Genomic DNA, 25,088 nt, shown 5'->3' with positions numbered 1-25,088 from the left:
GGATGAAGTTGCAATAGTAGGAATTGTGCATAGTAGATGGATGTTCTTCCTTGAAAGATTCATGAAAACTTTAAAGGAATTTGTGCGTCAACGAGCAAGACCAGAGGGTAGTATGGTAGAGGGTTGGTTGGTGCAAGAGTCCCTAGTATACCTCTCAGAATTCCTTGGACGAAGAGAACCATCTATGCATGTACTGTGGCACAACAAAGAAGATGACAGAATGGTTGGTAAGGTTCCATAAGGGAATGGTCGTATCTGCAAAATGGATCCTAGTCTAGAAGAAAAGGTGAAAAGGTTTTGCATTCTAAATCATCCAGTCATGGATAAGTGGGTGAAAGCATATGAGATGAAAGGAACAGAATATCTAATGAAAGACAAGTATAGGAGAGCACAAAGAAACATGACAAACTTCCAATTTCCTCCAAGTTTAAGAGAACTACCAAAATTTATTCAACTTGGTTGGTTGCATAATGCACTTCTTGAAGCAGTTTTACGAGGAGAACAGTGACAGAAATCGAGAAACAGTTTGCAAGAGGATGTAGTAGAAAATATAAATCTTTTGGGTGCTTTGTGGTGATAGAGTATTGTGGAAGGATACAAAACATCTTTCAAGTGGACTACATAAGCTTCCATATGTTTTTGCTTGATGTGCAATGGTTCAAGGCAACCACAACTGGGCAAAACCCAACAGTTCGAAGAGATGGATTAGGCTTTGTTGCCATTGACTCAACAAAACTATGGACAAATCGAAGTGACAAACATTTGTGCTTGCAGAGACATACAAACAGGTTTAGTACTACTACACCTTTTAATCATGTTTATATATTTATGGTTTTAAATCCTAATTTACTATGTATTATAAATTACATATGAGTTAATCACATGTCATTTTTCAACCAGTTCCTACAAATCCAACATGGTGGTATGTCATTCAAGTAGCTCCACGTAGCAAGCAAATATATGAGGATCATGAGCTTATTGAAGAGTAGAAGGTAGCAAATATTATACCTAGATCACATGATGAGCCTCCTGATCCTACCACAAATATCGATGTACTCGTCGATCGTCCAACTACCTACAAACATTAATATCGAGGATGCAAATATTGTGCCAGCCAATGCTATTTCTAATGGAGTAGATAAGTTGATGAACATCAACTAGATGAAGACGATGATGAAGACAACGAGCTCGAGACAATGCAAGTCAATGATCAATATGATCATGTCGAAGATGTAGAAATCATGCAGAATATGAGTGAACTTGATATATTCATTGATATCTTCACCAAGATCTTCTACAAGATGAAAAATGTTGTAATTCTGATGATGTTTGATTTTTTGGGTGGTTTTTAAAAAAATTCCAAGGATTCATTTCCAGGCTTTTTACCGGGGGAAATACCGAACCTATTACTAGGAGAAATACCGGCATCATTACCGGGGGTTATATCGACGCCGTATATTTTTTGTGAAAAGTCTACCCCCGGTAATAGGCTAATCCCTTGTAGTATAAAAGACCCAAATTTGACTTCTTTCAACATTCTAAGACTTAATATTTTTTGTTTATAAATTATAGTGGATGTGGGAGTCAATTTTTGGTCTTTTATAAAGGGATTTGTATATGATGATATTTTTGGTGTTGTATATATCAATATTTGATAGCAGTGCTATATAGATATTTGTTGTATATATCAATATTTGATGGCAATGCTATATAGATATCCAAAATATGATTTTCATACAAAGTTAAAGGCATTTTATGAAATTTTTGAGAAAACATCTTCAAATTTGGTAACAATTTCAATAAGAAACAGGTATACTGAACCTCAAAAAATAAGGTTCACTTTGTGTAAGAAAAATCCACAATGTTTTTCATCCCATATCCTAGCTATAATAATTACAAGACCTCAAATAGTGTTTACTGGCTTCAGGAAATAATTATGAAAAGTTGGTGAGTTTACAGGACATTAAAGTATCCAAGCACTGAAGTGTCTGATTGCAGTACTAGTGTTAAAGAGAAATTAAATTTTCATAATATAATAATTTAATGAGAAATTAAATTTTCATAATGTAAGGAGAGAGAGTGGCATGGAGAGAAAAGTCACTTTATTTTGATATTTTAGATCTCTTTTAATGTATAAGAGAGAGGAATGAAGATAATAATAACTATGAAGTATATGCCACTCATGCCATGGATACAAGGGCTAGGAAAAAAAACACCTTTTAAATCTTTTTGATGTAACTCTTTAACTCTTAATTCAAAACACCTTTATCTTGCCCCTGATTTGTGGGATAAGGGGGGTCCCATGGGTACTATGCCCGTTTCTCTCTAATGCCAATATTAAAAAAAAAAACTATGAACGTAAGCTTCATGGGAAGAATAGAGAATTCTTCACAAATTTATCTAATTATGAAGGGACATGGTTTATCAAGGTTTCATTGTCATTTTTACTTGGGAGAATAAAGAAAGCAAATTGCAATTATGTTTTTCTCTAAGATAAAGGCACCAAACCAAATACTAAGGCCTTTGCCTACTTGCAGGCAAGAAACATAGCTAAGATGTTGAGCCTAGAAGTAGAATGGATAGTGGCTGGAAAAAATTAATTAATTAAAGAGTAATTCAAGCACTAGTTAGAAAGATGCTTTTTTCCATTGAAGTGAAAAGGGAAGGGAATGGTTCTTGTATTTTTTTTTCTTTTATAAAAAAAAATGGCCTTCTCCTTTTCTTCTTGATTTCCTGACGAGGGGAATCTTCAAACTTAATGCAAGCATTTGTTTTGTTTTAAAAAAAAAGGGTCCTCCTCTGCTTTGCGCCCCTCCCTCTGCTCGACGGGTTCCCTCTCTCTTTCTCTCTCTCTCTCTCTCTCTCTCTCTCTCTCTCTCTCTCTCTCGACTTCCCTTGCCTTGCTTGTGTGCGCATCTGGGGCAGGCCTGCAGAGCGAATCGGCCCGATCAAGTTTTTTCTCTCTCTCTCTCTCTCTCTCTCTCTCTCTCTCTCTCTCTCATTCATGTCCAGCGCATCGCCTATGGACTGGGAGAGAATCGCGTGCACAGAGAGAGAGAGAGAGAGAGAGAGAGAGAGAGAGAGAGAGAGAGAGAGAGAGAGAGAGAGAGAGAGAGAGAGAGATTCGATGCACATGGCGATGGTGATGGTGTTGGAGAAGTGTGATAAAGGAGAGAGAGAGGCCGGTGACGTGGATGAGAGAGAGAGACTGGTGATATTAAACTAAGTGTGTGTGTGTGTGTGTGTATATATATATATAGTGTTATATATATATATATATATAGTGTTATATATATATATATATAGTGTTATATATATATATATATATATATATATATATATATATATATATATATATATATATATATATAACACTATATATGACCCTTCAACTTTCAAATTTGAAAAGAAAGGGAATCTTGTCTAGTAATGGATATATTTTTGGTTTTTTTCTATGAATTCCCGGGGCGCCTGGCGATTGGATGGGAAGAAAAGGGACCATTGCGATTAAGAGCATAAAAAATAAAAAATCTTGGTGGTCTCTGTTTTTCGATCGGGTTTTTTGGGTGCGCGCTATGAATTTTGCAAGAATGCGGAGCCATAAAGGAGTATAAGTACAACTTTTGGCCTAGTTACAAAATGAGGAACATACCTTGCTTGGCCTTTGGTAGACAATGCAACCCACACAATCTACTACTACCTCTAATCTTTTTAGAATCGTATTTCATTAGTTAATTTGATAGCATGTAGTGAAAAGTTGCAAACCAAGGAAAAAAACATTTAATTGTTGAAAAAACATTGTGGAAAACAAGAACAATGGAAGTTACAAATGTTGGGGGGGGGGGGGGTAGGAATACAATTCTCATTTATAAGGGGAGTTGACAGAACGGTTTGGGGGTGTGAGTGTGTAGTGTGGTGTGTGTGTTCAAACCTTGCCAAGCTCCCGATGTTACTAAAAAAAAATAAAAACAGTTACAAATGTTAGTGTGGGTAGGATTGGTTAATTAAATACAATTCTTATTTATAACTAAATAAAAATAAAAACATACATTTCTTATTTATTTATAGAGAGCAAGCGAGAAAGGCAGGGTCGTTCTCCAATCTGTGCATGGTATCAGAGTCGAGGGCGCAGAAGAGGTCGTAGCTACCAGCACCGAGCCTGCCAGCTAGCACCTGAACCTCCGCACCGAACCTGAAACCTTCAGCGCGCACAGCCTCGGGCTTACCGAACCCAAAATCAGTTTCATACACCGGGTATTTCGGGGAATCCACCACGTGAAACAGCCCTGTCCTGTCAAAATGGGGTATCGCATTTCTCTTTATTTCTGCTTCTTTTATATATTGCCCTCAGTTGCTGCCTTTATCGCTTCGTGTATCTTACCTGCTATCTCCTGTAGCTCCCCCCCGCATAGCTCTCCAGCTGTCAGTTTCACAAGCAATGCATTGCCGAAGTAGCCTTTTGGTACGTCTAGAAAGCAGTTTATGGGTATCAGAAGGCAGACTGGCTGAGCCGGTGCCAAACACCTGGCTTGTATCAAGCTTTGCCACCAGTGCGCACAGAAGGACTCGAAAGTAGTAAATCCGTAATCGGGCGTTTCTACGCCGCGTGAACCTACGCCACTGCCTAACTGCGGCGACGTTTTGGAAAGCCCGGGTGAACCTGCAATAGCGTCTTCAAAACCCTTGCAGAAAGGCTCAGAGAAAGGGACCGTTCCTACATTAGCTTTTTCTTTCAAGCGCTGCAACATCTCCAAGCTAAAAGAGAAGACCTTCTGAACAAGGTCTTCGCTTCTCCTCCTCCTCCATCTGCTTTTCCATGATGGGCGCTTTCACGTTGTGTCCGTCCGGGTTATCCACAAGGCCCATTTGCTGCAATTCCTTCACAACCTCATCCACATCAATCTTGTTCCCATTTTGAAGCTCCTTGCTTGCCATTAAATGAGTCAAGAGCTCCTCTTCAAGCTTGGGGTCACGCACATCAAAAGGTATCTTTTCTTCTTGAGTATCATCTTTCTTTCTCGTGGTGCACGAGAAATTTTAAGCATCTATGCATAAGCGCTATGCAAAAGCATCTATGCATAAGCGTCTATGATATAAGCGCTTATGCATAATGGCTATGCATAGACGCTATGCATAAGCGTCTATGCATAAGCGCTTATGCATACATGTCTATGCATTAGTGCTTAAGCATAAGCGGCTATGCATAAGCGTCTATGTATAGATGCTTATGCATAGTTGTTTATGCAAAAGCGCTATGCATAGATGGCGCTTATGCATAGACTCTATGCATAAGCATCTATGCATAAACGTCTATGCATATATGCGTTAGCACTTATGTATAAGCGCTAATGCATAGATGCTTATGCATAGACTACGCATAGCCGTTTATGCAAAAGCATCTAGGCATAAGCGCTATGCATAGACGCTATGCAAAAACGTCTATGCATACATGTCTATGCATTAGCACTTATGCAAGCATTAATGTGTTGAGCTCCACAATTTTTTTTTCTTCATTGATCCCTATCACATCACATCATTTTCACATTAAATCACATCCAATTGCATCATCCATACATCCATCCACATCAATCCACATTATCCACACATCCATACATCCATCCACATCAATCCACACGTCAATCCACATCATCCATACATCCATCCACATCAATCCACATTATCCATCCACATCAATCCACATTATCCACATCATCCATACATCCATTCACGTCACTCCACATTATCTACACATCAATCCACATCATCCATACATTCATCCACATCTTCCATACATCCATCCACATCCATCTACACGTCAATCCACATCATCAATACATCCATCCACATCAATCCACATTATCCACACATCAATCCACATCATCCATACATCCATTCATGTCAATCCACATTATCCACACATCAACCCACATCATCCATATATCCATTCTCGTCAATCCACATTATCCACACAACAATCCACATTCATTTCATAAGTATTCCCATTCTCATCTAATCACATCTTTTTCTATCTCATCTAATCACATCTTTTTCTATCTCATCACTTATTTCCTCATTTATCCTCATCAGATCACATCTACTTGCATCTACCCATACATCTCATCACTTCACATACATTAATATTTATCCAGTTTACATCGCATCTTATCACATCCATTTCACATCACATCTCATTCATTCACATCCCGATTCACATCACATCTCATTCATTCATGTCCCTTATCGTTCATTCACATCTCGATTCACATGTTATCACATTCATTCACATCCTATATCATTCATTTACATTCTGATTCACATGACATCACATCTCATCTATTCATTCATATTTATCTAATTCGCATTACATATCATCACATCTATTTACCTTTCATTCTCATCACTTCTATTCTCATCACATTCATCCATTCTTTCCCATCTATCTGATTCGCATCACATATCATCCATCCATCCATTCTTTTCCATCTATCTTATTCGCATATCTGATTCGCATCTCATATCATCCATCCATCCATTCTTTCCCATCTATCTTATTCGCATCACATATCATCACATCTATTTACCTCTCATTCTCATCACTTCTATTCTCATCCATCCATCCATTCTTTCCCATCTATCTGATTTGCATCACATATCATCACATCTATTTACTTCTCATTCTCATCACTTCTATTCTCATCACATCCATCCATTCTTTCTCATCACTTTTATTCTCATCCATCCATCCATCACATCCATTCTTTCTCATCACTTTTATTCTCATCACATCCATCACATCCATTCTTTCTCATCACATCCATCCATCCATTCTTTCCCATCTATCTGATTTGCATCACATTTCATCACATCTATTTACCTCTCATTCTCATTACTTCTATTCTCATCACATCCATCCATTCTTTCCCATCTATCTGATTCGCATCCTATCTCATCACATCTATTTACCTCTCATTCTCATCACATCTATCCATCCGTTCATTCCCATCTATCTGATTCGCATCCCATCTCATCACATCCATTTACCTCTTATTCTCATCACTTCTATTCTCATCACATCCATTCATTCCCATCTATCTGATTCGCATCACATATCATCACATCTATTTACCTTTCATTCTCATCACTTCTATTCTCATCAGATCCATCCTCTATTCATTCTCATCTATCTGATTCATATCACATATCATCACATCTATTTACCTTTCATTCTCATAACTTCTATTCTCATCACATCTATCCTCTATTCATTCTCATCTATCTGACTCATATCACATCTATTTATAGAATAATGTAAGAGAATTCTAATTTTTGATATAAAGATTCTTTACGCATCTATTTATGCATGAGAACAACTTCAGTGGAAAATAACACTTTTATAAAAATCCATTTATGCATCTATTTAATTTTAAGGAGAATAACACTTTCGAAATAAATCTTTTATGCTTCTTTCTATGCATAAATTCAATTTTAATGAGAATAACTCTTTTGAAATAAAAATAAATTTCTTTATGCATCTTTCTATGAATAAAATCAAAATTGATGAGAATAACTCTTTTGAAATAAAAATAAATTTCATTATGCATCTTTCTATGCATAAAATCAAAATTGATGAGAATGACTCTTTTGAAATAAAAATAAATTTCTTTATGCATCTTTCTATGCATAAAATCAAAACTTGATGAAAGTAACGCTTTTATAAGAAAATTCTTTTATGCATCTATTTATGCATGAAAATCGATTTTGATTAAAGTAACACTTTTATAATTAAAAAAAAATTTATGCATCTATTTATGCATAAAAATCAATTTTGATGAAAGTAACGCTTTTATAATAAAAAAAATCTTTTATGCATCTGTTTATGCATAAAAATTAATTTTAATAAAAGTAACACTTTTATAATTAAAAAAATTTCTTTAATGCATCTATTTATGCATAAAAATCAATTTTAATGAAAGTAACACTTATATAACAAAAAAATTCTTTTATGCATAAAACTCAATTTTGATGAAAGTAACACTTTTATAATCAAAATATTCCCAAAATGCATCTTTCTATGCATAGAAATTAATTCTAATGAAAATAACACTTTTATTATAAAAATATTTCTAATATGCATTTTTCTATGCGTAGAATTTAGAATACACAAGCGGTGGGGATTACTCTTTTTCAATAATAAAAGATAAATCAAGAAAATTTTACCATAACCTCCTTTGTATGGCTGACCATTTTTTAATTTTTTTCATTCTCAAGTTACTTAGAAATTATCCCAAATGGTTTAAAGCATTCTAAACTAATCAAATTTCACTTTTTAAAGAGAAACAATATGAAAAGTTTAATTCTAACAATTTGATTACACATCCAGGATAAAGAAAGGTTGAATTCAAGAATGAAGAGAGGGGGAAAGCCTTTCCAACAAGGCATAGCATCATTTTTCATTTTAAAGCAAACAAAAATTAGAAAACCATTAAATGGAATAAAGAAAAAGTAGGATTTCTAGCTTACATGAATTTTTGTGAGCTTTCCTTTGGCTTGATGGTTTGAGGGATCTACTCTTGTTTGCAACAAGAGTGGCCACCAATTCTTTTGAAGAGAAAATGGTCAAAAACTAATGAATTATCAATAAATTCACTGTTTTTGGCTCTGGGGAAGAGTAGAGTAACAGTGCATAAAACACTATTAACCATTTACAAAGGGGGAGGCTTCATTTATAGAAAAAAGTGTGCCTCAAACCAAGTAAACTGACTCTAGAATTTTCCAGAGCAGTTTGGTCAATTTTTAACCATTTTTAGGTCAGTTTTGCTTACTTTTTGGATCTAGTTGAAGCAGGAGAGAGGAGAGGTGAAAATCTCTCATTATTTGTGAGTTTAAAACTCAACCACACATGTGAAATAGGTGCCTCCTTCATGAGGGAAATCTCCCCACACACTGAGGTGTCAAAAATGCATCATTTCTTCTAAATATCTTTTCTTTTTTAACTAATAACCTTGTCCTTAGTCAACTCTTCATCTTATGTGAGTATTTACTCATTTTTGGGGGGGATTTCCTTTTATTCTTCAATTTATCTCCTCCCTACATTTGGATTAATCTAATTGGTCCACAGGAACCTTAATTCAAAAATTTCAGAAAATCTAGACCCTTAGGCTGAGGTCCTTTTTACCTGATTTCAATTTATTCCAATTGCACATTGGAAATTTTTTTTTAAATGTTTGTTTCAGGGGAAACCATTTTAGACAGTAGGAGGATTTTTATATCCAAAAATATCTCAATTTTGAATTACTCCCTCTAGATATTTTCTCTCTCTAGGCCAAAACAGGGTAAAACAAGATCTTTCTTTTATTTCAGAGAGGGGAATAATTATAAGATCAGAAGGGGAGGTTCTTACACCTGCACACCTCAAAAGCCGGAGGGAGGAATCTTACAAGATGTCCTCATCTCTCGCAAACTGGGGGTAATCCCGCATCAGTTCAGCTTCTTTCTCCCCAGGTGGCATCTTCAAAAGGATAGAACTTCCATTTGACTAATAATTCTCTTAGAATTCTGTTCCTGAGAACCTTCTCTCAAACATCAAGGATTTCTTCAGGTTCGAGTTCCATCAGCCCTTGGGTTGAAGAAGTTAAGCTGTGCTGAGATCCAAGAAAGTTCCTACTACTTCAAAAAATGCAGTCCAGAATCTTGACGTGAACTTGGGATCTAGATCACTTACTATTCTCTTGGGTAGGCCATGCAATCTGAAGATTTCCTTGAGGAACACTCTAGCCACATCCACTGCAGTAGTGTAGGTTTCTTTTACTGGAATCAGATGGGCAACTTTGGCTAGTCTGTCAACTACCGACAAAGATAGAGTTGTAACCTAATTGCACTGAAGGTAGTTCAGTAATAAAATCCATACTGATACATTCCCACTTCATCTGGGGGATGTCTAATGGATGTAACTTCCCAGGCATTTTTACTCTTTTTACTTTGACTTTCTGACAATTCAGGCATTGACGTACATGGTTAAGTACATCCTTTTTTAGTCCAAGCCAAAAGAAGCTTTTCTTTACAAACATGTAGGTCTTGATGAAACTTGGATGTCTTGCAATAAGGTTGTCATGGGCTTCATTCAGAATTTGACTTTTAGTTCCCTCATCATTGGGAATGCATAGCCTGCTATTATAATACATAATCCCATCATCCAGGCTATACCCTTGAACTCGGTTCAACTCCTGAGGAGTTTTGCTTTCCTTCATAAGTAGGGTAGCAATAGGGCCAAAGAATCTATCCTGCATGATCTTCTCTCTTGTCTCATTAATCAATGGATTTGTCACCACTATGATTGCAAGTAAGGAGGCTTTTTGTTGAGAAGGCATCTGCTACCACATTTTCTTTGCCTAGGCGGCGATACTTGATTTCAAAATCAAATTCCCGCAGGGTCTGCATCCACCTTCTTTGGTGCATGTTGAGATCCTTCCTGGGTGAAGATCCACTTTAAGCTTAGATGATCTGTCATCAAAGTGAATCTTTGACCCAGTAGGTAATGTCTCCCCCACAACTTCAGGGCATATACTACTAAAAGTAGCTCCAGGACATGGACAACATAATTTCTCTCATGCGTTCTGAGTTTTCGGGATTCATAGGCCACTACATGACCTTCCTGCATGAGTGCACCTCCCAGGGTAAAACCACTGGCATCAGTTACTACCTCAAAGGGTAGAGAGAAATCTGGAAATTTCAGAATGGGATTGGTTACCAAGGTAGTCTTCAGCTTATTAAAAGCGCTCTGACACCTGGCAGACCTTTGAAACGGGATATTCTTCTTGAGAAGATTAGTCAGGGGGAAGCTATGAGAGCATACTTAGGTATAAAAATTCTATACCAACCAGTTAATCCCAAGAATCCTCTGACTTCTTTCACTGTCTTTGGTTCAGGCCAATCTATGACTGCCTAGACTTCTGCAGAATCTAGAGAAATCCCGTCTTTGGATATACCAGAAAGCCCAAGTATTCAACATGGTCGACAAAGAGTGCATTTTCTCTTTTTAGCAAAGAGTTGGTGCTTCCTTAGAATCTCAAGAACTTTCCGAACGTGAGGTTCATGGTCAGCTGCATACTTTGAGTAAATCAGAATATCATCAAAGAAAACAAGAACAAAATCATCCAAGTATTCTCTCAAAATGTCCTGCATTAGGCGATTGAATGTAGCTGGGGCATTCTTCAATCCAAACGGCATGACTGTAAATTCATAGTGCCCATATTGAGTATTGATGGTTGTCTTCGGGATATCTTGCTCATTAATCCTAATGTGATAATACCCTGACTTAACGGTCAGCTGATTGAGACCTCTGTAGTCCACACAGAGTCTTAGCATTCCATCTTTCTTTTTTTGAAAGAGAACTGGCGCTCCCCAAGGTGAAACACTAGGTCTTACAAACCCTTATTCTAACAGCTTCCTAAGTTGTTCCTTGAGTTCAATGGCTTCAGGGAGGACTAACATCCTATACGTGCGCTGGGCTACTGGCTGAGCTCCGGGGGTCAATTTTATCACATGATCTACTTCGTGAATCGGAGGCATCTCTGTTAGCTCTGCTGGGAATAAATCATCATACTCACTTAACCATTCTAGTTCTTTAGCTTTTAACTTTGTGTCTACCGGATTCATTTTGATAACGTAAATGAGCTGCTTCTTTCTAAGTCCTTTCAGTAACTTAGAAGCTTTTACTAATTACAGACCTGGGGATCCTAAAATTCTGGTTCCTTGAACTTTGTTTTCGTGAAGGTCATGGAAGGAAATGGTTCCATTATGACAGTAAATGTCGGCTTGATTTTTGTGGAGCCAATCCATTCCAAGGATCCCATCGAAAACTCCTGAAGGTAGGACTCTAAATTGACAGTCAGCTATATTCCCATCTACATTGAGCTGAATACGATCTGGTGAGTGAAAAGGATCTTCCCACTAGCCAATTCAACTTGCATAGGTTTCCTTGATTTCTGATCTAAGACTAGCTTACGCAAGCATCGAGGAAAAATAAATGAATGAGTACTACCTGAATCAATCAAAAGTTTGAATGACTTACCCTTATACTCAGCTGGAGTATGGATGACAGAGAATTGACGATTTGGCCCTTGGTTTCCAATACAGCATAAATCTGGCCTCTTTCCTCTTCCACTACTTCTGCTATTGTAACTGCTCTGGCTACTGCTGCAGATTGGAGTGGAACTCTTTCCCTTTGGTTACCCCAATTTTGGGAGGGAGTTCTGAGATTACTCTGTACAGAGGCAGATGGCTGAGCTGGATTCCTCCTGGGATTGCCCTGATTTGACTGATAGGAAGAGGCTGGTCTCTTCATTCTGGGTCCTTGACTTCCCTGTCCTTTTGACATGGCAGGAGTCGAGCAGTCTTTAAGTTGGTGACCAAAACCCTGACATCCAAAACATCTGTTCTCACTTCTAAGCTCCTCCCTCTGAGTCCTTGAGAAAGGTGGGGCTCCTGAGAAAGTGCTCTGAGGGAAGAATCTTCCTTCACTCCTGAATCTACCAGCATCTTGATTCTAACTTGGGCCTTGCTGCCTCTTTGGGGGTGGAAAGTTTGAAGCACTTCCCAGGGTTTGGCACCTTTTAAAGTTTGAGGGTGCAGGCTTTGGCGGGACCTTGACAACAAATGCCTTTGCAAAGTCCTTTGCCATTCTGACAGCTTCTGCCATTAAAACTGGTTTGGCATTTTTCACTAAAGTGTCCAATGGCTCATTCATTCCTCGAATGAATCTAGCCATCAGCTACTCTTCATCCAAAAGTGGAGAATATTTGAGGAGAAGGGCAAATGCCTGATGGTATTCTTCAATTGTCCGACTATCATGTTTCAATTCCAAGAACTCATTCATTTTGGTTTCCAAGAAGCCCGACGGACAGAATCTCTTTTTCTGAGGTAAGCTTTAATATCTAACCAGATCTAGGTATTTCGGTCGAGATGGTTTCTGAGATAAGCTTTAATATCTGACCAGTTCTAGGTATTTCGATCGAGATGGTTTGTCTCGCAATGGTTCCTCCATGTGACCCTGGCCGTTTCCACAATTTTTTATCTAGCGAGAGCCATCTTGCTCCTCTCATTGTAACCGGTTACATCAAAGTACTCTTCCATTGCCTCAATCCAGTTTTCCACTGCTTCATCTAACTATTCCCCTTCACCCTTAAATGGACCAAGTTGGGATCGATGCAGGGCTTTACGAACGTCCAAATCTAACTCTTCATCATCGGTAAGAGGATTTGGTTGCCTAGCACTGGCCGCACGCCTCATAATTCTGACAAAACGAGATTTTTATCAACTTAACTTCAGCATCAGATTTATGAATATTTAATTTTTGAGATTTATCTCTTAAACAATAATTATTCCATCATAATTCTTAAAAACAAGATTCACTCTGATAATTTTATTAACCAATATCCACAACCACGAAAACAATTTGGAATCTTGTGAAAGACATCATTTATTATCAAAAGTTTTTGATATATACATAGAGTATCTCGGCTCCAAAAGTCACGTCCTCAATCGCGTACACATAAAAAGGTGATACTGCGATGGAGACATGCTATGATATACACGATACATCACTGATAAGGGTGCTGTAATTCTACTTCTAGGGATAAAGCGACTCAGAAGTCTAAAAATTTGGCAAGAATTTCAAAAATTCCGGGGCGAATGATTAAAGAGTTGGACATAATGAACAACTCCTAGCCTTATCAAGATCATGGCTAGTGAGATATTCTATCTGAGTCTTTGAAGCTGATTAGTATTGACATTAATACATCACCCTCCAGAGAACCACATGTGCTCACGTCGCTCTACAGGATCAGGGAAGTATAGACCCTCAAAGTGACGAGCGAGCCTCACTCTGCTTTCTCGGGTTGTATAGCAGAGTGGATGAGATGTAAAGGCAATCATATCCTGACTCTGGGAAAGTCCAGGAATGCTAGACAGATTTGGGGTATCCATCTAAAAATCCAATTCAATTTATGAGTTTTCAATTTATGAATTCATTTCAAACATAATCTTAGCAAGTGAAGACATTTTTTCCGCATATTTACTTTAGAATTTTAGGCAATTTCAGCTGCTACTGTTTCATAAGTTTAAAACAGCGCTCTGATATACCAGCTGTGAGATCACACTACCCCCTCTGCGCACCGGATTCCCGGTTGGTAGTACAACGGAAGTAGCTTCCTCTTGCGCGAGGCAGGGTTTCCCACTCGGGGCCTCACCCTTGAATGTTCGGGCACGAGACTAATCTTGTGGTCATTCCGAAACCGAAACTGGGAAAATTTCCCTTGCCCGAAAAACGGGGACGATTCCACATTTTTGAATTTCTTAACGAATTTTCTAACGGGGTCAAGAGACTAAACTAACCTTCATCTGATTAAACCAGATAAAAGGAAAACTATTACATACTTGAAGAAATCAACGCTTTTTTCCTAACTGAATCAGGCACAACCGTTGAATAGATTACAATAATCATTGGTCCATCATACAATATCTTCCACGACATATGCATGGATGTCCTCGGTACCGCGAGCCCATGCATCGCCTCAGAACACTCCAGGATCCTCCTTGGGTGTCTTGGCACTTCACTCAGGGACCGCTTTGTCGGCCCTCATCCATCATTCCGAAAGCACACCATTTTAACCGTATCAAGGCTAGTCAAGGCTTTGCCGCGTGAGCTATCCTTTGAACACTCCCCGCCAGCTATTGCAACCAAACTTCCCTTAGAAAAATACATATACCAAATGCTCCCTTCAGCATTCTGGTGTAAGATAGTTCTTTAAAAAAACAGGGTTTCTATGCAAGTTTTCAGTTTGATTTTCTTTTGAATACAATGAGTATATCTCAAATCAGTATCCCCAAAAGTTCTTGATCGTAGGTCTGAATTTGAAAACAAAATTCCTCGAATTCTGTAACCTTGATCCTCAAATCAATTCAAATGTCTCTACTTAGTTTCAGATTTGGTGGGAGATTTGAGTGTATTTTCGCGAACTGGTCACATCGTCTTTCCTTGAAAAACTGACGAAAGAGTTTGGTCTTGATCATAGTCTGATTTAGGGTTCGAGTCTGATAAGGTTCTTCTTGAACTATCTTTCTTGAAAGGGGGTGATATTTCAATTACTATTTTACTAAATTTCATTAATTGAATATTCACTTAACTGATTTTTAAACTAATCATGAATTTTGATGAGGAATAAATTAATCATTTATCTGAATATTCCAACTTAGATAGATTTCTTGAATTTTCTCTTTACAATCCGAGTGAATATAAAATGATAGAAATTTCTCTCTCAGAGTATTTACTTATTCATTTATCAATATTCATGGAAATTAAACATAGAATTAAAGAGAACTCTAATTTTGATATAAAAAAAATTTATGCATCTATTTATGCATAAAATCCAACTTCAATGGAAATAACACCTTTATATAAAAGAAAATCCTTTTATGCATCTATTTATGCATAAAATCAATTTAATAGGAATAACACTTTTAAAATAAAAAGAGTTTCTTTATGCATCTTTTTATGCATAAAATACAACTTCAATGGAAATAACACCTTTATATAAAAGAAAATCCTTTTATGCATCTATTTATGCATAAAATCAATTTAATAGGAATAACACTTTTAAAATAAAAAGAATTTCAATTATGCATCTTTCCATGCATAGAAATTAAATCTAATGAAAATAACACTTTTATAATAAAAAAATTTATATTCTACATCTTTCCATGCATAGAACTTAAATCTCATGAAAATAACACTTTTATAATACAAAAAATTCTATTATGCATCTTTCCGTGCATAGAAATAAAATCTAATGAAAATAACACTTTTATAATTAAAAAAAATCTATTATGCATCTTTCCATGCATAGAAATTAAATCTAATGAAAATATTCCTACATCCATTCACATCCATTCACATCGTTCCTACATCCATTCACATCATTCCTACATCCACTCACATCATTCCTACATCCACTCACATCCATTCACATCATTTCTACATCCACTCGCATCATTCCTACATCCACTCAAATCCATTCACATCCATTTACATCATTCCTACATCCATTCACATCATTCCTACATCCACTCACATCCATTCGCATCATTCCTACAGTTAAATATGTTCAAAATTTCTTTTTCAGATTAAGAATTATCCATGTTTTCTCGATGCATTGATATGAATATTTTCACATTCTTTCTCAAATTTGTCAAAATACAATATGCTCAATATTCTTCTTTTTGAATAAAAGATTCATGGGATTTACAAAATCAATTATACCCATATTTACTCTTTTAGTGTAAACACTAATCCATTTATCTAATGAATTATTTCCATAATTCTCATAAATGAAATGATTCTATAAAATTTGTGCATAACCTTCTTTATTTTTTTGACTATTGAATAATGCTCAAAACTCCACTTTTAGCATAAAATTTATTTATGAATGTACATAGATAAAGATAAATATAACAAAAAATCCTTTTTCTCTCTTTAAATTATTATGCATAAATACTATAAAAGTATTTTTCATAAATGTAACAAAAATCATTATTTAAGCATAAAAATATCTATGCCTAGAATATGATGGGAATTTCTCTTTTTGCTTTATTAATTTTATGCATAAAAATAAGATTTATCTTTTTTCTAGAAAATTTTGCCATAGCTTCGCTGCCTGCAACTTTTGAGAATGTTCAATTTTCTAACTTTAACTTAATATTCTTAATTGAAATATGATAAGAATTCCTCTTTTAAACTAAAATTTATTTATGCATACATAAAATAATTATAATCATAATTATAAGCATAATTATGATTAACTCTCTTGATTATTCTTAAATATCCATTCTTCATTTCCAAAAATAGTAGCATAATCCTCTTTCAACTTAAAATTAATTAAAATGATTTTTCTTAATCATAAACAGGCTTAAATAAATTAATCATCATTTTTAACTAGATTAAAATCATAAAAATACCTTATCTTTTTTCTCTAGCTTGTCAAGCCTAGAGTTTTGTTTAAGATAATGAGTTTATCATTAAGAACCATCCTACCATAAAGATGATTAATATTTCCAAAAATAGAGATTTACTAATAAAAATACTATAATTAAGCATAAAGATTAGTATTAAACCATTTAAACATTATGAATAATTAGAAAGGTTGATTTCAAGAAAAAACCATTTAATTGAAAGATTCCCAAACATTAGAGGGGTTGGGAAGGAGATAACCATTGAGAAACATAGAAAAACTATTGGATCTTTGATTTTGGCTTGATTCTTTAAAGAAAGAAGTGAAGCTCACAAAGCAAGATTTGGCCACCAAGTTGGGGAGGGTGATCTCCAAGAGAGGATAAATAATTGTGAAGCTCCAAAGCTTCCAAAAGTAGATTCAAAATAGAGGGATAATAGAATTACAGTAAAATGATATAGGGGGTTTCCTTGATTTTGACGGGAAGGACCTTGATTACTCTAAAAGGAAGGAGCTGGCATCTGGAATCTTGGTCCTTGACTTCCTTGTCTTGAAAACCTTGATCCAAAATGAGTTGGACAATCCATACTACAATTACCGTATCCTTTGGCAGTTAAAGCATTTAACTTCTTTGTTCAAGGGTGGAACTTCTGAAGTTGAATTCTAGGTGATTGTGTTCCGAGAAAAAGACCATTCTTCCATTTTGGAACTTCCCGTATCCTGAGTTTGACCTTGTTGTCTCTTAGGAGGTAGAAAGTTGGAATCACCTTCCAGAGCAAGGAATATTTTGAAAAGATGATGGTGTTGGCTTTGATGGGACCTTGATATCAAAGGCCTTGGCGAAATCCTTCGCCATCCGTACTGCTTCAGCCCATAGAAACTGGCTTAGCATTCTTCACCAGGGTATCCAAGGGTCCATTCATTCCCCGAATGAACCTAGCCATCAATTGTTCTTCATTCAGCAGTGGAGAGTATTTGAGAAGGAGAGCGAACACTGGTGATATTCTTCCGTGGTTCGGCTTCCCTAGGTAAGCACCAGGAATTCATTCATCTTAGTTTCCAAGAAGTCGAGAGGACAGAATCTCTTCCTTAGGTAAGCTTTGAGATCATTCCATGTTTGGGTGTTCCGATCCAAACGGTTTGTCTCTCACAGTGGTTCCTCCATGCTACCCTGGCTGTTTCTATGATCTTCAACCTAGCAAGAGCCACCTTACTTTTTTCATTGTAACCAGTGACATTGAAGTACTCTTCCATAGCTTCGATCCTCTTCTCTGTTGTTTCTGCCAAGTGCCCAGGCTGAGATCTATGAAGAGCTTTGTCAACATTTGGGTCGAGCTTTTCCTCATTGCTTCAGGAGAGCTAACATTTCTACCACGAGGACCTTGATCCATGATCCTATCAATACAAAAATTCCCGATTAAGTCCCTTTTTTCCAACTTAACCAAGACGCTCAGGTGAAAAGATCTCTTCAAATATGAAAGGAGTTAAACTTTAGATCCAATTGATTCTTTGGTTCCTTAAATTTTGGTCAACCCTCTCAGAATCCTGGGATAAAGATCCCTTCTACAAGAAGAACATACAGAACTCATCATCAGAAAATAGTTCATTCATATCCTTAACACAAAAATGGTCCATCAGACCAGTAATTTCCAATTATCATCTAAACATTCCCCACCACGGGAATTTTAGTTATACATGTTCTTAATTTGTCATTCCACAATTGGGTCTACTGGGCCAAAGGTCAAGCTGCAATTTGTTAGCACAATCCACTAATCTTATGGTGATCTGCTGAAAGGCTTGATCGTCTTCCCAGCTACTAACATCAATATTGAAATTCTCTCTCTTCATCATCATCATGACTTATTCAGCTCATCATCCCATATTCAAAATTCATCATCTTTCAATCAAAATCCAAATCAATTCATCAATTCTCAACCAGAATTCTAAAATCATATGAACCAGCATTCGAAATCATCATCTAGGATAGCATTTTTGCTTATAACTTCAAGGTCTTAGATTCACTCGTATATATTGTCAGTATAGAGCTGTAGTTATGCTCATGTTATATATAGGTGGTCACGGTCCTTGGCGTTATAAGGTAAATGTCATCATATCTAGGCCTCAAGCAAATCGGGGATTCCACACAATTGCGGTACTTCCATTTAAAAACACAATTTCCAATTTATGAATTTTCATTCTAAATATCGATTCGTACGAGTTTTAACACACAATTACAATCTTTTACTGGTAACTCATAAAATTTTCACATTTCTTGCTTCTTGTTTTATCAACTTTAGCCAATTTGCTCTAATACCAGCTGTGAGACCCCTGCCCCCTCTGTGCATTGGAATCCAGGGAGCTAGCAGATGGAAGTAGCAACCTTTCATGCAGGGCAGAGTTTCCCACTCAGGGCCTCGCCCATGAATGTCCGGACAAGAGACTAATCCCTCGGTTCTTCCAAAACCGAACCCAGAAAAAACTTCCCTTGCCCACCAGAAAGCATAGGCAATTCCTCCAGGAGAATTATTCTAACATAGTCAAGGGCCTTAACTTCTCTTTTGCATTCCAACCGAACCCGCGGGTCACATGGACGGATCAAGGGAGGACCTTGCGCTTGGATCATAGAGACCAACGCTTTTTTCCTCGTCAAAGAGGCACATCCATTGATTCTTTTCCATAGAACAAGGATTATAATTTACTTCAACTATCGTAACTTGAACATCATTGAATTTTAATTATAGGGATCCATCAGTCCAGTCTAATCCCATCCAGTCCCATGGGTTAGCCAACCACCCAACCAGTGTATTATAGGAGCCATTACGATAGTGATTTACTTCAACTATCATAACTTGAACATCATTGAATTTTAATTATAGGGATCCATCAGTCCATAATCCCATCTAGTCCCATGGGTTAGCCAACCACCCAACCACTGTATTGATAAGATCCATTATGAAAATTTGGTTATGTTTTGTCCCGGGTACCAGGGAAAAGAGTTCCCATGCCCCCTAGCCGGTTCTCATGCAAAATACAATTTAGACACACCACTTACACACCCAATATAAAAATTACCTTTATAGATTCAGCTATCTCTAAAACGGACTTGAAATGAAACCATAGTATTTTGAATCATAATCCTCCAAAATATCCAGATCCAATTTCCAACTTTTCCCTTTTCCAACCATAAAATCCCAATTTCAATCATTCCTTCCTCAGCGTACCTATGGCATCATCGGCAACAACGAGAACGCTCACCACCTGCTCACTTAGGGGCCTTTTCAAGAGTTCCTAGACCATAGTACCTTCTAGGAGTTTAATCACATAAAAAACATATGGACTCTCAGTTGGAGATGAGCAAAATTAACCAACAAGATCCATGTTAAAGAGCCATGAACTCATCTCTTAAAGACCAGCAAGGCCAATCAACCAGATCCATGCTCGTGTTCAGAAAATAGCTCCAACTCATTCTTCTTCCTCGTCGCATGCATGGGTATCCTAAGTAACCCAGAGCCCGAGCATCGTATGGTTAGCACCCTCTAGGTTCCTTTGCATGTCACCTAGTGCTTCACTCATAGGCCGCTTCCTTGGTCCCTCATCCACCGTACCGGAAGCTTACCATTTTAATCAAACCAAGGCTGGTCAAGACCTCCGATCTTGCCATGCAAGATCTTTTATTGACTCTCCGTCAGCTGTTGTGAGCTTTTCACTTAGGTCCTCAACGACCTTATTTGACAAGATAGTCAAAATGCTTCCCCAACATTCTTGACATAAAGCAATCTTTAAAAACAGCTTTCACATACAAATACATTTCCAAACAAAATTTCCATTTTCCTCATCATTCCACATCCGTACATATTATTACTCATCATTTCTCATCATTCCTCATCACTTATCATCCCATATCATTCCACATCATTTTTCATTATCTCACATTTTTTTCCATCAATTTATATCAATTCACATCCATTCACATCATTCCTATATCCACTCATATCATTCCTACATCCACTCATATCTATTCACATCCATTCACATGCATTCCTACATCCACTCATGCATTCACATCCATTCACATCATTCCTACATCCACTCACATCCATTCACATCATTCCTATATCCATTCACATCATTCCTACATCCATTCACATCATTCCTACATCGACTCACATCCATTCACATCATTCCTACATCGACTCACATCCATTCACATCATTCCTATAGTTAAATGTGTTCAAAATTTCTTTTTTTGATTAAGCATTATCCATGTTTTCTCATTGATAAAATATTTTCACATTCTTTCTCAAATTTCTCAAAATAAAATATGCTCAATATTCTTCTTTTTGAATAAAAGATTCATGGGATTAATTATACCCATATTTACTCTTTTAGTATCAACACTAATCCATTTATCTAAATGAATTATTTTCATAATTCTCATAAATGAAATGATTCTATAAAATTTGTGCATAACCTTCTTTATTTTTTTGACTATTGAATAATGCTCAAAACTCCACTTTTAGCATAAAATTTATTTATGAATGTACATATATAAAGATAAATATAACAAAAATTCTTTTTTCTCTATTTAAATAACTATGTATAAATACTATAAAAGTATTTTTCATAAATGTAACAAAAATCATTCTTTTAGCATAAAAATATCTATGCCTAGAATATGATGGGAATTTCTCTTTTTGCTTTATTAATTTTATGCATAAAAATAAGATAATATCTTTTTTGAAAAAATTTTACCATAGCTTCGCTGCAACTTTTGAGAATATTCAATTTTCTAACTTTAAATGAATATTCATAATTAAAATAATAAGAACTCCTCTTTTAAACTTTTTTTTTTTGCATACATAAAATAATTATAATCATAATTATAAGCATAATTATAATTAAATCTCTTGATTATTCTTAAATATCCATCATTTCCAAAAGTGTTAGGATAACCCTCTTTCGACTTAAAATTAATTAATATGATTTTTCTTAATCATAAACAAGCTTAAAGAAATTAATCATCATTTTTAACTAGATTAAAGTTATAAAAATACCTACTCTTTTTCTCTAGCTTGTCAAGCCTAGAGTTTTGTTTAAGATAATGAGTTTATCATTAAGAACCATCCTTCTAACAAGGATCTAACCATAAAGATGATTAATATTTCCAAAAGGAGAGATTTACTAATAAAAACACTATAATTAAGCATAAAGATTAATATTAAACCATTTAAACATTATGAATCATTAGAAAGCTTGATTTCAATAAAAAAATATTTAATTGAAAGCTTCCCAAGTATTAGAGGGGTTGGGAAAGAGATAACCATTGAGAAAGATAGAAAAACCATTGGATTAAGGCTTACCTTTGATTTTGGCTTGATTCTTTAAAGAAAGAAGTGAAGCCCACAAAGCAAGATTTAGCCACCAAGTTGGGGAGGGCAATCTCCAAGAGAGGATGGAGATTGTGAAGCTCCAAAGCTTCCAAAAGTAGAGGCAAAATAGAGGGATAATAGAATTACACTAAAATGAAGATAATACTAGCATGTAATTACTCAAAGATGAAAATACAAAGGAATGAGGGTCTATTTATAGGTGAGGGAGGCCACTAACCAAGTCCAACTGGGTTTTAGAGGTTTCCAGCTTCAGCTTGACCCAATTTGGACAAGATTTGGACTAGTTTGGCTCCCTTTTTTATCCAGTTTGCAAGAGGAGAGAGGAGAGATAAAAATATCTCATTTTTTGGAATAAAAAATACAAAGCAATGATGAAAAAAAGGTGCCTACTTCATGAGGCCTCTCCCTCCTTACTGAGGTGTCAAACATTCATAATTTTACTAAAATATCCCAATTTTTAACTAATAAACCCAGTACTTGGTCCACTCTTCATCTTATGTGAGAATTTACTCATTTTTGGGGTATTTTCTTTTATTATTTGTATTTTTTTCATCCCAACACTTGGATTAATCCTATCGGCCCTTTAGAACCTTATTTGGACCTTAATTAAATTTTTTTGAAAATGTGGACCTTTAGGCTAAGGTCTTCAGTATTAGGAGAAACTTTGTATCCAAAAATATCTCAATTTGTATTACCTCTTGCTAGATCATTTTCTCTCTCTAGGCCAAAAACAAGGGAAAATAATATTTTCTTGCATTCAGAATTAGGGAATGATTATAGAGATTGAAGGGGAGGTTCTTACACCTTTACATCTCAAAAGTTGGAGAGAGGAATCTTACATTCACATAAGCCAAGCTCTATGGGGGAGCCACCAAATGCAAGCCTAACAAGGTCAAGGTAGAGGAAGAGAAGGAATCCAAACTCAAAGAGCTCATAAAGCCTCATGAGGAAGAGCTAAGTGATCGTGTATTTTAAGTCCTACAACATCTGCGGGAGAGAGAGTGTTACACATGGCGAGAAGGCTCAAAGAAGCCTAAAAAAAGATTTGCATGCTTTATATGGTAGCCTTCCTGAGGTCAAACAAATAAATCTTGTTGGCCCTGATAAAGAACCTAAGGCAATCTCTCTATTATCAAATAACCTTAAAAAATCTCTTTATTGCCAAATACCTTACTCCTAAGTATTTCAAAGAATTAATAGCCTTCTTGCTCAAACAATCTCTTTATTGCCAAATACCTCACCCCTAAGTATTTCAAAGAATTTCAAGTTGTTTTCTCCCCAAAAGTATGTGACATGAAGGAAATTCCTTTGAAAGTGGAAAAACACACTATCCTTCTCCATAAAGGCACAAAAACCCATCCAAATAGAAAACCTATCACATGAATCCCAAGTACACATAGGATTTGTGTATGAGATTAAGCACACTTTTTGCCACAAATTGTGATCATTCCCAAGAGAACAAAAAGCTTAAACTGTGCATTAACCTCAAAAAGATTATTACTAACACAATTCCCGATCATTTTTCCTTACCTTACACTAACCACATGTTGGAAAGAGTTGGCCCCACCAAGGCCTTGTAGACAATTGCCCCTTATAAAGTTTGGAAAGGCAAGAAGCCCTATGTGGATCATGTGTGTTTTTGGTTCTTTCTTATGTGTATGAGCAACAATGTAATAAGCTAGATGATAAGGTAGTAAAATGTATTTTTGTGGGATACAGCTGAGACAGCTGAGAAAGGAAAGGATATAGATCTACCATCAGACCACAAATTAGATTTTGGTGAGTAGAGATGTTTTAACATATAATTTTATATAAAAAAATAGCACTTATAAGACATCTTTTAATACACTCCTACCTTTGTACGATGTCGAGCAGCCTTATGTGAAGCAAATGAATGCTCAAAAAGGTGCTGCAAATCAACCCATATATTTGCCCTCACGTCTCGGATGACTATGATCATGTGTATTATTGCATTGATAGTGTATCATGGTTGGAATGTATAATTAGTTGGATATCAAGACTACCTTCTTAAATGGTGACTTGCATGAGGAGGTTTATGTATCTCATTCTCATGGTTTTGTTGAGAAGGGACACGAATCTAAAGTTTATATGTTAAGAAAGCTCTATGGCATGAGAAGATAAACACATACTTGGTTGTAAATAGTTTTTGCAAGAGTCCAACTAAGAGTACCCTGTATGTAAAGAAGAGAAGTAAAGACTATTTTTTGGTTATCGTTTAATACAATGATGACATGCTACTCCCAGGCCCTAATGAAGAGACAATTTTAGCCTTCAAGATTAAATTACATGTGTCATTTGAGATAAGATATTTGGGCTCATTGCATTACTATTTGAATACGCAGTGTGATGATGTTATTGTGATATTGCAAAATCAAAGGACATACAGATGCTACTTACACGGTTTGGTCTTGAAGACTGTAAGCCTATTACTACACTAGTAAAGATAGGTGCTAGGCTTAGTCTCTAAGATGGAGGTGAACCATTTGATGCACCATAGTTTATCGACAGAGTCAGCTATTTTTGGTGTCTCATCTATCTATGTCATACGAGGCCAGACATTCAATTTGGGGTCTCCTAGTTGAGCAGGTTTATGCACAGTCCTGGAAGTAAGCATTGGCAAGCTACCAAGTGAGTGTTTAGATACCTGGCACCTCAGTGGATATTATGACACAAT

The sequence above is a fragment of the Cibotium barometz genome, chromosome 26 (genome assembly GCF_041138505.1).
Source record: "Cibotium barometz isolate CiBa-2024 chromosome 26, ASM4113850v1, whole genome shotgun sequence".
Taxonomy (NCBI): domain Eukaryota; kingdom Viridiplantae; phylum Streptophyta; class Polypodiopsida; order Cyatheales; family Cibotiaceae; genus Cibotium; species Cibotium barometz.
Note: the sequence above shows the minus strand (reverse complement) of the source record.